Consider the following 12,940-nt stretch of genomic DNA (forward strand, 5'->3'; position numbering starts at 1 on the left):
ATTTTATTAAAGGCTATGTACATTACTGCGATATGGCAGAGAGAGAGAGAGAGAGAGAGAGAGAGAGAGAGAGAGAGAGAGAGAGAGAGAGAGAGAACAGTAAGTGAGGTATGTTTACATCGATTTCTAAGTACATTAGCTCACACTCCTTGACTTTTTTATTTATATTTTATGCTACATTATTTCCGTTAATAGTTGTACAGTACTTTCTATTTTCTTATTTTTTCAAACAAAAATTTAAAAGTAATCGTTTTCGTAAAGTACAAGAGAGAGAGAGAGAGAGAGAGAGAGAGAGAGAGAGAGTGAGAGAGAGAACAATAACCGAGGTATGTTTATATCAAAGTCTAACTACAGTGACACTCACACTCCTCCACTCTTTTATTTATATTTCATATTACAGAATTCTCGTTTATATTTTACTGTATTTTTTTTTTTCAAATCAAAAGATACATGCAAGAGTGTGCGTTGATTTTCGAAAGACTGAAAAGGTGAAATTTCTATCATGTCTATGGACAGTTCCATCAAGAAAATTCAAATTACAATTTCTTTCTTCCTCTGCAGTAAATTTTATAGAGGCGACTAAATTATTTAGCTTAACCAGAAATTCCTGGAGATTTTTGTGAACTGGACAGATACAGAAAATATCATCCACATACCTAAACCATATAACTTTTCGGGGCAAAATTCTTGGTGAGAATTTTGTCTCAAAAACTTCCATGTAAATATTGCCGAACTTTTGTACGAAAAATTCCCCATTAAAACAAAAATGACTATCTTTGTTACATAACCTTATAAGGTTAGTGAGGGTTGCTACAGTTAAAGGAATATGATAACTTTCTAATTCTTCCACTAAAAAGTGCATGTAGATGATTTACTGGAATTTTTAGAGAAATAATTAGAACGTTATGATATTCCTTTAACTGTAGGAAATCTCACTAATCTGGTATTCTCGTCCTTTATGTTTACTTTGTAAACTTCTTTTCATCTGTGTTTCATTTGTCCCCAGACGGTGCATTAATAAATGTGAAAGCGCTTGGTACTGAACTTCTGCCTGACATTTTCCTGTGGATTTGCTTATATATATATATATATATATATATATATATATATATATATATATATATATATATATATATATATAGATAGATAGATAGATAGATAGATAGATATATATATATATATATATATATATATATATATATATATATATATATATATATATATATATATATATATATATAAATATATATATATATATATATATATATATATATATATATATATATATATATATATATATATATATATATATATATATATATATATATATATATATATATATATATAGATATATATATATATATATATATATATATATATATATATATATATATATATATATATATATATATATATATATATATATATATATTCGACACTACTTCACTTTCCCCTAGATGTGGGGGGCTTCAGATAAAATAACCCAGAAACTCTACCACATATATAATTTAAATACAAAGTGGTAGATGAGCCCTCGTATAAAAAAGACTCCCAGCTCATTAGGAATTCCATCCACCTGCAGAGAAGTCTCCTCAAAAGCATGTCGAGACAAATGCACGAACTATGCAGTTCACCCTCACCTCGCTTCTTAGATGTCGAGGTTCTTCCCTTCTAATATCCCTTTAACCCACATATCTGTCTCCTTTCAGGGCTTCTTCTCCTCCCTCCTAACCTTGCGAAACAGACACTATTTATCAGCCCATCTTACTCCTTGCTTTCCAAGTGACGAAACCATTTCAAATATTGATCCCTCTTTTCATCCACTCGGACCTTTTTACCCCTTCTCTGTATCCCCGCATTTGTCACCCTTTATTTTTTGTTAGGCAGACAGCTTCAGATTTTTCTTTCTTTCACATACAACATCCAGCTCTTAGATGTAACTTGTTGTCCAAGATGGGTAAAGATCATTGCTTCGGTATCATGCGAACATTCAGAGGTTTTCTTGAGACTGTGCCCCTCTGGATCATGAAAACCACGAAAATAGTCAAGAACCTGAAGAGGCTTGATTAAAATTGTTCCATAGACACAATGGCTGGCTTATACAGACGTTTGTTCAGGACTCGGTCAGAGAATGAACACTGCATTCCGGGTTGAAGTTATCTTATCTGTTTATGGATATCTTCCATGACTGTTATCTATATCTAATACCATAAATGTTATCTTTGATCATTCATCAATTGCTTATTTAATAATTGAAGCCTCACCCATTTTCTTTAAAAGTCCGACATTTTATAGAGATCCTTTCTTGTTTTCCAAGCTCATATCCAAATTTTCCCTCAAGATCTACATGAATCATTTTTTTATGATGTATAGTAATGCTTTTGAACGTTAAAAATCTGAGTTTTGAAGCAGAAATGGATAAGAAAAAACAATTTGTTTTCTTCTCTCCTCACCCTGAGACCGAAGTGACCAATCGGGGATGCTTACTTCTAATCTTTCCTTTTTCACATGGAAGTCGACGTGACGGGCGAAACGAATACCCCCTACTAAGGCTGGTTTGCAGGCAAAGCGAAAAAAAGTAACGAAGGACACTTTTCTGCATTACCGAACAGGGTGACTCAAGAAAAATATCCTATAACCCCCTATTTTTTTTTATTTTATTTTGGCGTAACAGCCATGTTGATAGGTAAGTGAACTCCTAATCTAGAATCAGCTTTAAATCTATGAGAAAAATAAAGGGAGAAAGTGATGCGGCAAATGGTGATTTCATAGGATTTTCCAGAGGCCTTTCTCGAAGAGAGCTAATGGGGATTTATGACCACCTGATCGTAGATGTAAAAAGAAAATATTGAAACAAAAAAATAAGAAAATAAAGCCATTCAAGTGAAGATATGATCATTCATGTCGCCTTTGACAATTTGCTTTTCTGTCAGTCTTCCAGCTAATCTATTTCGTCCTTGAAGTTAACCGGTAATCCACCAACCATAACCCTTGTGTTTATCTTTCACACTCGTCCCTCAGTTATTGTGTAACTTTGAAAAGTGCTCGCATGTGATTCCCCTTGACAAGCAATCCGTCTCTTCCCTGTAACATATTGCCTGTGCTCTATCCTTCCGAATCCTTTATTGCTTCATCCCGAATTCTAGACTGGATGAAGGTTCACTCGCTTCCTAAATTTGCTCCGGTTCTGGCGCCCGTTAATCAAAGGGAGGAAAGCTAGAGAAATGCTGCTATGTTGTTTGTTGCAATATTGTTATAAACAGAAAATCTTTAGCAAAATTCAGATCTGTTTAAGGAAAATATTCCAAGCATAAGAAAAGACCCTCCGAGCATGTCTATTGTGTATCCACAAGAAGAGTACAATTCAGTAGGTAGAATTATATATATATATATATATATATATGTGTGTGTGTGTGTGTGTGTGTGTGTGTGTGTGTATGTATGTATGTATACTGTATGTATACTGTATACATACATATATATATATATATATATATATATATATATATATATATATATATATATATATATATATATATATATATATATATATATATATATATATATATATATCCGTGTGTGTGCGTGTGTGTGTATGTATGTATGTGTATAAATAAGGCCTGATCAATATCGTGTAACTGTAGTAGGTGGGTTAATTCTAACCCCAGAATCTCCGGATCTGTACGATCCTATGGGAAAAGTCTTTTAAACTTTAAATTAACAGACAAAATTCCCCTGATGTAATGTAATAATAATGCTAGATGGTTGTGAGAAGTCTACTTCAGTGGATCACAAAAGCAATTCTCACTCGTCAGAGGAGTATTTTGCTCTTGAATGAGCGGAGAAAACTGGGGCCCAAGAAGCTGGCCAGTCGAGTGGGAAGAGACCCAAAGGAATGTTCGGGAAGGAAGCGTCAAAGTTTTACATTGCTTTTGTTGCATAGATCAAGGCACATTGTAAGCAGTGCCTCCCATCGGAGAGGCCCTCAACCAGGAAGTCCTTATCTTAATAAGGATTATTTTCGTAGTTAGTGATGAATAATGTCTTCAGATGGCTGTCACAGAAGGTCTGTTGGAGAATGTGTCCAATCAAACAACCCGGACAATGCATCTCGTGTTCTAAATGTGTTTTTTTTTCTTTTGCAAACTAGATGCGTAACAAGATTATATTATCTCCACTATGCGGTCAAGAACAATTGTTTCAAGATGAAAAGGAACAAACGATCAGGAAAAACAAATAAAATAAGAAATTAAGCGGTAAATATTTCCATAATTTACCAATTGTAACCATCTCTAAGTAGTGAGTGTCACATCAGACTAAAAGGCAAATTATTTTCATATGTGAAGATCTGATTCTCTTGCAGCGGATGACAAGGTCTGCTTTGGCCCTAGTGACTGAATTATGTGGAATAGTTTCTAAATTATTCATCTAGAACACTTTAAATGCCTGTAGTTGCGCATTTTAGTTTTCTGTAAAAGAAAACTAATGTGACTGCTTTGTCCGTCCGTCGGCACTTTTTCTGTCCTCCCTCAGATCTTAAAAACTACTGCGGCCAGAGGGGTGGAAAAGGGTATGCTAATTATCCACCCCCAAATCATCAAGCAAAAATTGCAACCCTCTAACTTCAGTAGTTTTTATTTTATTTAAGGTTAAGGTAAACCATGTTTCGTGCCATTGGCAGCGCTTTCCGGAGGCGTGCAACGCAACTGCACTCGACTGCATCTGGAGTGTAACTGAGCGTTGCGAGGTCGTAGCTGATAGTTTTATACAGCATTATACGCTGTACAGAAAACTCGATTGCTGCGAAGAAACTTCGGCGCAGTTTTTTACATGTTTACTGTTTGTTTTAATTTATTTTATATACATTCTACTGTATTTAGTTTTTCTTATTATCTGCTTCATTCTCGCAACACATCAAAGCTCTTCTGTCCTCTCTGTGTTTCTTATTCTTCTAATTAAATTTATATTCTATTATTAAATTTATTTACAATGAAACAAAACTCTTCATTAAAATAAATAATTAAACTAAATTTCACATAAGCCCTGAATCGCAAGTGCGTCTCCCTGATTCCCATTACGTACTTGACAAACAACATCAGCTATAAGAGAGAGAGAGAGAGAGAGAGAGAGAGAGAGAGAGAGAGAGAGAGAGAGAGAGAGAGAGAACGTGTCTGAATACTGAGGATGGTCCATTTTTTTTTAAATTGGTGACCTCCATCAAACATCCAGATCAGGCCATTTCACATTTCATATTACGGGAATCTCGACGAGAGAGTTACTCTCCTCTGAAGTTTTTCGTTCTGTGCAAATTAACATATGACTCAACGCAAATTATAATATGACTTCAAATGCAAAATATAATTCTGGCCATTCAGTCTCTCTCTCTCTCTCTCTCTCTCTCTCTCTCTCTCTCTCTCTCTCTCAAATAAACAACAAACACGGCCATTTACATGTGGGCATGGGCTTGTTTTTTATGACAAAGATACCTGAGGTGATCTCTGAATTTCCATTAAAAATTTTATTATGGTTTTGTATTTTTCTTGTTATTTATGGTTATCTGTAATTTTTTTTCTCTTTCAATGTCTTTATCAGTAACGTTTACAAAATAATAGTTCACTTAGAAGCAAAATGAATATGAGTAAATTTGAAAAGCCATAAACCAAACGATTCCGTCAACTAAGGATTCCTTCCTTTTATTTCTGCAAAGTAAATATCTTGATTACCGGAGACTTTGTCAAAAATTTTATTCAAGTAAGTTCTGGAGACAGAAAATTACAGAAATGGAGCAGACCGAGGTAATTCTGACAAGATATACCTCCATGAATTGAGAATATATTCTAAAATGAGAGCTAAACGCCAGTGTCTTGCATATAGACCACTGCAAAGTACTCACTATATTTGTAAAAAAAAAAAAAAAAAAAACAACGGAAATCAGCTTCACATGCTTCTAAAACCACAAATATATCGCATTTAACCACTTGGAGCCTCACGATCCTATCGTACTTACTATTGCTGGCACTGGCAGGAAATTTGTGCGATTCGTAAAAAACAAATCCAGTCTTTTTACGATTATTATTTACCATCGTTCGAGGTTAGTGAAAGAATAGGGCAGTAATACCAAAATCATAAAAAATACTATCTATATCGGTAGATAGATTGATACATACATACATACATACATATATAGATATCTTGGAAATCATAAACTATACAGGTGCCAGCGAGAGAGATACTGAGTACTAATGCAGAGGGCGCAATGGAAAAAGAGGAGAAGACACACTTCACACCTTAAAGTGGAGGAAACAGAACAAGGATTTCTTCCTTCATTAGTGCGATGGATTTTTTCCTCTAAAGTCTCACAACTTCAGCCAAATTGCGGGTGGGTCCTTGCATTTGTTCATATAGGGTTCTTTTCTATTTCTAGCATATGGCAAAGCTCCTATTGGCTTCGCTTCCATTAACTGGCTTTCTCCATGCTTTTACCTTTCCGTCTTTTTACATGACTAATATTTACACTTCCCAGTGTCATTCAACGAAAATAATAAGAAATGAAAAATAAATGGAAGAGCTTCTTTAACAGATGACAATGCTCATGAGCAGAGAAGCGTCATGTGTTGTAGAAACTATGTTTGATGAACATTGACACTGCTTTCACTTAAATTATTTTTATCATTATTGTTTTTGTTTATTCAAGATGAGGAAATTCTAACTGATCTTTGCTTATTGTCCAAAAAGAAGTGTAAGTAGAGCTACAAATTTCTCCCTTTGCTCATCGATGATTATGGATAAAACATAACAAATACAAACGCTGACAATAATGTCTATTCATCTTAACTTACATAGCAAGAAACGTTGTGTAATGCCTTAGATTTACATCTGAAACGTTTAACTTAGGAACATTCGTTCATCGTCAAAGCAACGAACGCTCTATCAGAAAATGATCTTTTTATGTAATTGTGACTTCAAGCGGTGGTGAGATCCTTGGGGATTAGGGGCTTTGGGGGTTCCATTCAGCCCTACCGCACCTACATCCAGGATCATAAAAGATTTTTCGTTGCCGCCACAGAAAGAATCACAAAGAAATCAAAGTGCCTTTTAATCCGACACATCTGAATTGTACGTCTTTTGATTTCGGGAAGAAAAAACGATTTTCCTGGCGTCTTCTTTAGGGAACTTAATATCATTAGCTAATTCACTTTGTTATATAAATGACCATCTCGCATCATGAAATTGACTTCTAGGGGACATTTTCCTAAATAGACCCTTTTCTCTCGCTCTCTTCTTGTGTTAGATGTAACCTTGGGGATACAAAATGTACATATAACTTATAAAATTGTCATTTCATGGTACTTACATATGGACATACGCAAACACATATCGTCATCAAGGCTGGACTTCTAAGTCGCAGGAAGTTAGGGGACAGAGGGTCCATGAAGTTCCGGCAAAGCCCGGAAGATCCTAAGGAAAGCAAATTTTGTCCAAAAAATTAATGGTTAGTGTGACCTGGTTTCTTAAAGTTTGTTTGCGTTCCATTGCTTTTCTTCCGGCCAGGTTTTCTTCCTGTGTAAACGTCCTCAGATCTATTTCTTCCCAGGTCCCAGCGCGGCCCCCCTACAAAGTAGCATGTACAGGAGAATATTTGGGTGATTTTACCGATCCCGTAAATGAGTGACTGTTGAATCGATGATAAGAAGCAAAAGAATCTCAACTCTCTCTCTCTCTCTCTCTCTCTCTCTCTCTCTCTCTCTCTCTCTCTCTCTCTCTCTCTCTCTCATTAGGGTTTCTGATATTTTCTTGATGCATAGCGCATTTCTTTTCGTCTTTCACCAGGAGGGGAAATATAGAGTACATTCATAAATCGCTTCTCTTCATGTAGTCTGTGTATTTATGGAAAGGCATTTGCTAGTGAATTTAATAAAAATACACGTTTATATGAAGGGAAATAATTCTTTAGGGTACGTAGAAATAAGATGAGCATCAGTCTATGACAACTAAAGGGATGACTCTCATATAACAAAAAACTGGAAATTTTCCATCTGCTATTAATATGATACTTGGCACGTCTTCCACGTATCCATGCCATATCTAAAGCTTTAATGCAGCTTATTATATCTATTTTAAATTATTCCATTTATAGGTTTAACAAAATAGAGCTCAGAAAAACCTCCGGGCTGCATGCTACTTCAGTATTTTGGTAGTTGAATTGTTCATCATGACTGAAAAATACCATTAGAAATGTCTAACTCCATTAAATTCAAAGTCTTTTCCTATACCAGAGAGAAATATTCAGCATTGGGATAAAGTAAGTATACCTTAGTTTTACCAGACCATTGAGCTGATTAACAGCTCTCCTAGGGCTGGCCCGAAGGATTAGACTTATTTTACGTGACTAAGAACCATTTGGTTACTTAGCATCGGGACCTACAGCTTATTGTGGAATCCGAACCACATTATAGCGAGAAATTAATTTCTATCACCAGAAATAAATTCCTCTAACACTTCATCAGCCGGCCGCGGGAATTGAACTCCGGCCCATCGAATGACAGTCTAAAGCTCTACCGAGTCGGCCAACAAAGGGCTTATAGCATTGGGATAAAACTGCAAAAACTGATAAAAGCCCGTCTTAAGACTACCTTTGTTTATCGTAGATTTTCAACGGCAAACTTACAGAAATATACATCACTGCTAATTGGTTTACGGCACCATCTTCAAACGCCCCAACGTCCGTGTTGTTCTGGTTCTCACTGCGCTAAAATTGCTGTCACTCAAGCAACCCGGCTTATTAACAAGGGAGATCAAAGAGGTTGAGAACAGCTTTTTGGTTTTCGGCCACTTAAACCACCATTTTTCGTCCTCCTTTAAAACTCCTGAGGGGCAATTCTTCGCTTAATTTTCTCAGAAGATTCAGCCTAAGAAAAACAGGAGGGTCTTTTTAATTAATTTTTCTCTCCCTTTTTTTATTTACCTGGAAGGTTTGAGGATCAAGCAGAGCTTGTGTAATCATGCGTCAGGTGAACTATATGCCTCGGTAAAATGACAGAGGGAACTATATAATATTTCAAGTGTTTCAAATAGTTTGATCTCTTCCCACATGATATTATCAGAATATAATTGCTGTCATTAATCCGAGTGTATTTTTGTAATATTTTCAATCCCTTATCTTTTATAATTCCATGTCACGAATTAGGACATTTTTTTTTTAAAGAAATACCTAATGCCACCATGGAAGCATAAAATCTCTAGTGAAACTGATTAAGTCAATTAATCTATTTGATATTTGTGATATTGTTTAAATAAACATATCATTTTCATAGATTTAATTAGAGCTTAATAAGATACGTAAACCAGAGATATATCATAAAAAATACTACAGTCGGATATATCTGCTTTCCTGCTTTGATAATTGATCATTTGACGACGTTATTGCTGGATTGATGAATATCCTACTTTGCACTCTCGCGATTCCTTTATGCTAGGAATCTCCTGACCAGAATCGTGTGTCCAGCCCATATTGCTGGTAATGTCTGGGCTTTCTTTTCTTTCCTCCGAAATCTTTCGAATCGTTAGCACTATTCAGTGAAGTGCCGTCCTCCATTCACTCTCTAGTAGATCAACACCCTTTTACTATTTAAATTCGGTATAGTTGGCATTTCATATTTGTTTTATTGCGTTTCCATTTGCTGTATCAGTTAGTGGTGATGTGGCAATAAGCCTTTGTTTGAATTTTTTATGAAACCTCCATCTGTTAGACAAAAGGACTTAAGCAAGCAATTTCAGGTTATATTTTCAATAACAGATGTATTTTAACAGCAAATTAATATTTTATTGTGGATGTTGTATTACGAACAGCACGAAGCTTAGTTAGCAACGAGAAAAGTTTCCATGCTAAGAAATCTATAATTTGCTCAGAAATCACTCTGACTGCCGGTTCACGTAAAACCATTTAGTACCAAAGGATTTTCGAAAAATAAATTTTCCAAGTTTTTTGCGACGATTCTTATAGCAATCTTTTTCTTTATATTCTTTATTTCATTTCGATGTAATAAGCCATTGTATGATAATACCAAAAGCAAATTTAATATTGTATATATGCAAAGCTGTTAAAATCAAAAAGTTTGGTGAACTAAAGAAAATAGAGGAAACCGGTTTTCTCAGACTGAATTTTCTTGGACCCTTAAAATTCTAGCTTATTATAGAAAACAAGAAAAACAAAGTAATTACTCCGAATAGGTAATTATTTTTCAACCCCCTTTTTTTATAATAAGCTGGATAAAATAAAAACTTACAAAACATAATTTCCGGGACATCATTTTCTTGGTTAGTTTCATGACGAAGATCCTTAGAAATTAGAAGCAAGTTTTCCCAACACTCTAGTATTCTTTTTTCTTATTTCCTTCTCCCAGATTCCCTGGTAACCGTCAGTGAAAGCGTCCAGAAAGATATGATGCCTGGAGTGGTTGCTGGAGGGCAGCTTCTAGATTATTGCTGAGGATAAAGCAATAATCTACACGGACCAATCAAGATGGTTAGGCAGCGACATCCGATAACACTAAAGCCTGAGAGATCAGGATGTTGTTCTGAACTGCTTTGGAAGAATTTGAGAGGAAGACAATAGGAACTGTCAGTGACCCTCTGGATGACTATCTATCTATCCGGTAAATTCGACGAAGTTTTAATCACTTTCCGCCACATACAGTCCTCATCCCACTTCTTGCCAGCTTTTTACATCTACGTTTTATAAAGATTTAAAAGAGCAAAAAACGGAATTATAAAGATCAGTTTTTTTTTTTTTTGTGGTTTGGCTGTTCGGCCTTTACAGTTAGTATAATTAACAGTTTGAACCTTGCTGGAATTTTTTGCCTAATGATATTTTTAAAAGGTAAGGTCACCAGATGTTTGTTGGAATAATGGAGCAAGAATTTATGTTCAGAATTAACAAAGAGTTTAAAAGGAATGATGATAATTATAATGGAAATAATGATAAAAATAATAAGTTTGAATAGGAGAGAGCCTGAAGTAAAGGAGAGTTTTAAAAACCCTTGAAAAGTTACTTTGTCGCACTTGCCCAGTAGCCAAGGCAAGTTGGTGATACCTTCTTCATTCTTAAGATTTCGTGACCAGATTCCTCGTTTTTGGAAGTGCCTTAATAGTAAGCATATTGATATAGAATTTACTTCTGAAATAGAAGGTAATCCTACACTTACTTTTCTAGATATTCAGGTGAAAAAATCTTAATGATAAATTTAACACTTAAGTCTTTAGAAAGAATACTTTCACAGTTCTTTTGTCCAAATTTCAATCAGCTGCACCTTTGAAATATAAGATTCATTTGATATTTACGCTAGTAACTAGAGCATATAAAATTTGTTCTAGCTTTTTGGATTTGAATGAAGAATTGGAATTTACAAGGTCACTTTAAACAAAACGATGGCTGTCCGTTGCATTGCGTGAATACATATATTGGTAAGCAACGCCCGAAATTATATGTAAACAAACAACCCGAAATTACCGCTACCGTAAAGAACCTATTACTTATTTATCTTTAACCTTTACTGGAACTCATAGTTACGATTTAAAAGAAAAAATTCTATTTTGTCCAATGGTTACCCTCAGCTACACATCAAATTATATTTCGCTTTGCAAAATAAATTAGGTAATTCCTTTAAAATAAAGACCCTATACCAACAAGCCTTCGGTCTAATCTGATCTATAAATGGCAGTGTGGTGGCTTTGTTGCCACTTACGTTGGAAAAGACACCAGATCAGCTAGGATGAGATGGTTTGAACACCTCGGTAAGTCATGTCGTACAGGTAAACTATCTTTCAATACCTAGTTACAGTGCAATTAAAGAACACACTCCCTTTCCCTATATATATATATATATATATATATATATATATATATATATATATATATATATATATATATATATATATATATATATATATATATATATATATATATATATATATATATATATATATATATATATATATATATATATATATATATATATATATATATATATATATATATATATATATAAATTGTTATATCTACGAGCTCCGTGAGTGTTAATTTATGGGAAATCAGGTAGCCTCGCTAATGGGGCCGCAAAATCATAAACAAGAAAAAGGGAAGGGAGTGCAGGTCGCCAGAGTGACAGCCTGAGTAAATAATAATTAGTTTTATTTACAATTTACAGAGTAAAATTAACAGCAAAGAAATACACGGGCAGCACTTAAATAAATAGAATAAATGACATTAGCAAATACTCTGGTAAGGGGAATCTGTCCCCAGATAAGTCAATGAATGATTAATGTCAACGTTTTCCTTTTCAAGATTTGTGAATATCTTGTCTTCTTCACTTTTATGTAATTAGGAGTAGGTTTATGCCTGATCAAATGTGAGCATTAGGGAAAACTCGTGGGGTTGGCAAAGGTAATTTCACTCCATAATCAACGCAGAATATCAATTAAGGTCTGAAAAAAAATAAAAAAACAGAAGGTGCCAGCTATTTTCTCCAGAGTAATAGTGTAAGTCGGAGCCAACCACGCTAACACCAAAGCAAACAGAGATGGGCAAAAAAAAAAAAAAAAAAAAAAAAAAGGCGAAATTTACTCATTCTTCTGTACTTCAAATGGAGACAGAGAGAGAAAGAAAAGAGTAATCCGACCATTTTCATGCCCTGAAGATGATCAAAGAGAGAGAGAGAGAGAGAGAGAGAGAGAGAGAGAGAGAGAGAGAGAGAGAGATACGAACAGAAAGAAGGAGCTCATACACGACTTTTTGAGCACTTCAGACAAGGACAAAAAGATGACAGTTGAATAGTTCATTCATGTTTTGTGAGATTCCACATATTAAAGTGTGTTTCGTGGATTCCATCTAAGACTCTATTTGATCTTGATAAGGGCTTACATTTTGATTAGGAACCTACTG

Source organism: Macrobrachium rosenbergii, chromosome 46 (genome assembly GCF_040412425.1).
Source record: "Macrobrachium rosenbergii isolate ZJJX-2024 chromosome 46, ASM4041242v1, whole genome shotgun sequence".
NCBI lineage: Eukaryota > Metazoa > Arthropoda > Malacostraca > Decapoda > Palaemonidae > Macrobrachium > Macrobrachium rosenbergii.